The sequence below is a fragment of the Magnolia sinica genome, chromosome 7, assembly GCF_029962835.1.
Source record: "Magnolia sinica isolate HGM2019 chromosome 7, MsV1, whole genome shotgun sequence".
Taxonomy (NCBI): domain Eukaryota; kingdom Viridiplantae; phylum Streptophyta; class Magnoliopsida; order Magnoliales; family Magnoliaceae; genus Magnolia; species Magnolia sinica.
Window position 1 is genome coordinate 10,223,585 of NC_080579.1, and position 6,000 is coordinate 10,229,584.

Consider the following 6,000-nt stretch of genomic DNA (forward strand, 5'->3'; position numbering starts at 1 on the left):
GGATGTGAATGTGAATATGATGAAATATATTATATAACAGGTGTATATCAGGATGAATATGATGAAATATATTGTTAACAGGTATATATCTGAAATTTTGAGCTGGAATATTTTTGTTTTTTTAAAAAAGAGACTTTTACCTATGAAAATTTTTGTAGGTAAAAGTTTTGTAAATATTTTTTCCTACAAAAATTTTCATCGATAAAAGTTTTTTTACAAAAATGTTCATCGCTAAAAGTTTTGTAATTATTTTTAGCGACGAAAACTATCATCGTTAAAAGTTTAACATTTATTTTTTAGCGATGAAAATTTTCATCGCTAAAAGTTTTGTAAAATTTTTTTAGCGACGAAACAATTCGTCGGTAAAAGTTTGTAAGTGACGAAAAAATTCGTCACTAAAAAGCTTGCCTTTGTCGACGATTAAAATTTTTCGTCGATAAAAACCTTTTGCGTCAGTCTTTTAGCAATGAATTTAACGACGAAAATTTTCATTGCTAAAACGTTTTAGCTACGAAAAATTGGCTTTTAGCGACGAAAATTTTCGTCGGTAAAGGTGGGATTTCTTATAGTGGGTAAAGCCAAGGAGGGGAAACGAACACACCTATAGGGAGCAAACCCATGGTGAAGACCATTTGCCCAACCCTTTCCGAAGACAACTGTTTTTTAGCTGGGTATTCATTTTTGTTTTAATAAACATGATGGACAAATTTTCCAGGTTGGCTCCTTCCATGCCTAGTGATTACCCGATTAACAATTCAATATTGAATTGAATCCTTAATGTGTAAGCTAGGTGTGACATGTGAAATAATAACTCAATCAATGTTTAGAACTTCTAATCATAGATTAACAATTCGACTTAATTGTGAAATCTAAAGATAGCTGAAAATCCAAGACTCGTAAATTACCAATATTACATATAAAATCAAGATGGCCCTCAAAATCACTTCAAATTCACAAAAATTTCTAGAAAAATTTGAAAATTTTTTCATAATTTTTGCTCAAGATTGGAAAAAACACTGATTAGGTAACCTAATCTCTCATCCCCAACCTAAAATCTACACTGTCCTCAATGTAAAAGATATAAGCATGCAATGCACATGAGACAATGAAAGTAAAGGAGAAGTGATGGAAAAGTCCCTCTTGCGAATGTGATGGAGGAGCGGGTGCGCCCATGGGAGAGAGTTCGTCCGAGAAATCCCTTCAATCATAAGCCACCCTTCACCATTTTTGCAGCAAATCTGACGTTTGACACCATGGAAGAAGATCTCCTCCGAATTTTTGGTCGATATGGAAAGCTTACAGGCGTTTACGTCCCAAGGGACCCGATTTGCAGAAAATCTCAACGGTACGCGTTCATCACCTTCTGCTACGAGTAGGAAGCTCTCAATGCCGCACAATGTGTCAATGGTCGGAGAATTGATGGGCACATTGTCTCGCTGGCTTGGGTGAAAAATTAGTGGAACCTTGTTAGCTCTGCGCGGGATGCAGCCCCCACAAAGAAGCCCTCAATGACTACCCAAAAATTATTCATGGAAGTGGTCTCATATCAGCCTCCCCCAGGTAAACCCCCTCCCAGAAGCACAAACCCCTCAACTTTGTCCCCTATTGGGAATCCTCTCATTATCAAGGTCGACCCTGGAGAGGTTGAAAAGAAGAAGCAAGCCCTATCTTTGGCCCTCATTGCATACCGCGACAATGAAGCATCCATTCTGTGACTCATCGACACTTACAGGAAATCGAAGTTTGCGGCCTCCTTCGTCGATTTCACCAGGGTGGCTTTGAAGAAATTCCTCCTTAAATTCCAGTCTCGGCAAGAGATGACTATGTTTGCGGTGGAATTGGAGCTCAAACGCCAAATGGGGATTGCATCAATCGTTCCCTGGTCGGCTGAAGATACCTTGCTAACCCAATGCATTTGGATTCGGTTGCTGGGTATCCCCTCTCATGCCTGGTTCCCGGCAGCTATTGAAGGGATATTAAGAACCTGTAGACTGGTAATAGAACTAGACAGTGTGGCTGCTCTAGGCATCTTCCAGGCGTTTGCCAGAGTGCCTATCAAGCTGTCCCTAGCCTCGGATATGCATAACGTGCGGTTCCTTCGTATTAATGGAGACTTCTTCCTAGTCATAGCAGTTCTAGAGAGTACTTCCTTCAAGAGTTGCCATAGTGATCCTATTGGTACAATCCCTAGAGGCCCCGAAACCACTCGAGCATGGGTTGAAAAATCTTTCTACAAGAACAGGGGTAGCAGAGGCCCCTACCTACCATCTGTTTGTGAAAATGCCACCGAGAAGACTTTCCTTATCGATCAGGCCCCACCAGCTTCCTCACCGTCCTAAAACCTCCAGTCCCAGCTCCCTCTTGAAGGCCCTAACCACCTTTGCTTGCCTCCCCTGCTGACGGACGGGGGCGGTTTGGAACCCACACCCCCAGATAAGCACGCCTGCCCAAATTCACCTCCCATACTCCCCTCCAGCCTACCCAGTCCTAACTGTCCACTTACCTCAGAGGCCACCTTTGAACACTATCCTTCCTCCACCCCTCCCTTGTCTCCCCATCAGATACATGTCACAGTTGAGGTAACATCTTCCCAAAGCGTGCCCCTGAGGATTTGCTATCCCACGGATACTGGCAACCCTGTCCTTTCGGCCCTGGTTGATAGGAGAGTGCAACTCTCAGAGGGGGATTTGAACAGTAAATCAAACCGAACTGAGTAGAATGTAGTTGAGCAAGTGACCTTGGCTCTGCCTATTCTAGTAAGAGTGCCTAGGGATAGCAGGCAGACTTCGGAGCATACCACTCCTAGACTAGAGATAGTGGAGAAGGTTCAACCTATTCAAGAGGATCTTAGCAGAGAGGACCCAGATGAGGTAGGCCCATCCCTTCACCTAAATCTCTCCCATGTTCAAGACTTCCCCCACTCTACGCTAGGTGGGCCAGGGCAGTGGACTACTTTAAGCAGGGGAAGAGCGAATGTTGATAAGATTAAAGCCAGATTTGCTGGATGCCAGCCACTCAGGAAGTTAGCTGAACCCCAAGACTGGCATGTAGGAACTCATCCCAAGCCAGGGACAGTGGAACACATGGATAGGGAGAGATTGTAGCCACTTCACCAGCGTCGAGCCATCAGAGACAACGTAATTGTAGGTCAGATTGAAATAGATTTGTCCAAATTCTTCTCTTTACAAGAGCGAAAAGAGGAATCCACTGGGGATAAACATATAAGTGTCATAATTTATATCCCTTTGTGTTGTCAAATTTGTGATGCCAAAGACACTGTTATGAAGCTTGCATCTATGAAGAACAATGCTCTACTCAAGATTAACTTAGGGTGACAAGCACTGTTCACAAGTCAAGACTCGAGAAAGTGAGTTTGTTATCAAGATCTCAAGATGCATTCAAGTTCTACTTCAAGATCTCAAGAAGCTTTCAAGTTTGAGTTCCATCAAGACTTCAAAGGTCACATGTCTCCTATGTTCAATGTCCTTACTTCACTCTTGAGGTATGAATGACCTTAGGTTGACCTTTAGAGTAGGTCATTTTGGATAGATAATTCATATGTTTTCTATAAGTGAGTTTGGTCTATTCTAAGACTAGTCTTGGACTTTGTTCGACTAGTCCTAGCACTGCTTTGACCTGTCTAAGAAATTCCTTGATCAGTCGTAAGTTTGTTACAAAAATTGAAAATTTTCTGTTAGGCTTCAACTAGTCCTGGGGACTGTTCGACCAGTCGTAGGAATAATATCGACTGCATCTTCGACCAGTCGTAGACCTATGACTCAATGTACAGCACTGAAAATCGACCTGCTTCGACCAGTCGTAAGAGCCGATGACCAGTTGTAAAACTGCCAAATCTTATCGCGCCCAAAATTTTTAAATCTGTTGGTTCTACGATTAGTCGTAGAGGTCCTTCGATCAGTCGAAGGTGTGATTTGCTCACCTATAAATAGAGCACGAATCTCAGAATAAAATATAAACTTTAAGATAAATTAATTCTGTCTTCTGAGAGAAGTCGGTGCTCCATATAAGCTAAGTGTGCATATTTAATACTCTCTTTCTTTAGCTTTCTTAATTGATTTTGTTTCTTGCATTCCAATCTAATCTGAAAAGAGGAATTGTTGTTTTCTTTTTTCTGGAATCAAAATCAATTAGAGCTAGCCCTTTTTGTTTTAATTTAAAATCTATTAGAACCTAGAACCATTATAAAGTGAGTATTGGACATTGAACTTTGACATTCAAATCTCTACTCCGACTTAGTTCTTCTGGGCTACTACAACGAATGAGAAAATTAGGTATTTTATAATTTGTGTAATTTACATTGTTTGGTTTTGTTTGAGGTTAAGCCAGAAAAATCTCAAAGTTGTTGGTTATCTAAGGAGAGCCAGAAAACTCAGAAGTGAGGGTTTTTGAATTGTGTAAGCCCTTTGAAAAAGACACAATTGTGAAGGTTTTAGGTGAACCTGTGAAAACCTATTTGATAGTGAATGCTAATATCCCCTGCGTGAGGATATTAGGAGTGGAGTAGCATTCTGTGGCTATTGTTTAACAGTTGGTGAACACACAGGCGAACCACTATAATTCTTTGTGTTGTGGATGTGTGATTTATATTTCCTATCTTTTATCATTCAGAATTGTGGAATGTATGTTGTAAATTTTACATTTCAAGCACAGTGAGGAATGTTGTAATAATTTATATTTACATTTCAGCATTATATTTTTGCTATCTTTTTATTATTACGTTGAGCTTCAGTTTCTCTATTTATACTAGAAATAAGGTTGTCCTATCATAAACTTTGGTTTTTGGTGTAAGGTTGTCCTTAGAACAATTTGTGTTTTTATTTCTCTATTTTAGGTTGCTTTTCATTCCTATTCTGTGATTGCTATCTATTCTTTATTTCATATTCCGCTGTATTTATTTTTAATTTAGCATAGTCCTATTCTCCCCCCCTCTAGGTCATATAGCTTGGCCATTTCAAGTGGTATCAAAGTCTAATAGCTCGCTCTTATTGCTTTTTATTTGGATTTAATTCCTGAGCTAATGATCTAAGATATATATAAGATGTCAAATTTTGATAGCCTATCAGTCACTAGGCCTCCACCCTTTGATGGCTCCAATTATGCCTATTGGAAAGCCAGGATAAGGATCTTCCTCAAATCAATGGATGAGAGTGTGTGGCAAGCCATAGTGACTGAATGGAACCCACCTACCACTGAAGTGACTGGTATTGACGGTTCAAAATCAACGAAAGTAACACCATATTTCTCATGGACCACCCTTCAGAAAAATGAAAGTAGTGCCAATGCAAAAGTACTAAATGCAATCACTTGCGCACTATCACCAGATGAGTTCAAAAGAATCATATCTTGTGATACTGTAAAGCAAGCCTGAGATATATTAGAAATGACACATGAGGGTACTACAATTGTAAAAAAAATCTAAAGCCAACTCCTCACAACTAAATTTGAAGAAATTCATGTGGAGGAAAATGAAATGTTTATGGACTTTTACACAAGATTAAATGACATTGTAAACTCAATGTGGGGTCTTGGCAATAAAATTCCAGAAAGTAAAGTGTGTGCAAAGATACTACGCTCATTTCCTAAACAGTTCAACTCTAAGGTAACCGCAATCCAGGAACTTTGTGATATGGATAATATGAGGGTAGAAGAACTAGTTGGTTCTTTACAAACCTATTAGTTAAACTTTAAAGCGCTTAAAAGTAAATCCATTGCTCTCAAATCTTCTAACGGTATTTTTCAAGAAAACTCGGATTTAGAAAATTTTGAAGATGATATGGCTCTTTTAGCGAAGAAATTTTACAAGATTTTCAAAAGCAAGATAAGGGTAGATTTTCAAAAATCAAATGATAAGAAAAGATCTAAATCTAGATCTAAAAGTTGGAAGTCTTTGAAAGATAGTCAATGTTATAACTGCCAAGAGTATGGGCACTTAGCAAACAAATGTCCTAAAAAGGACAAAACAAAAAGAAAGGGAATGTT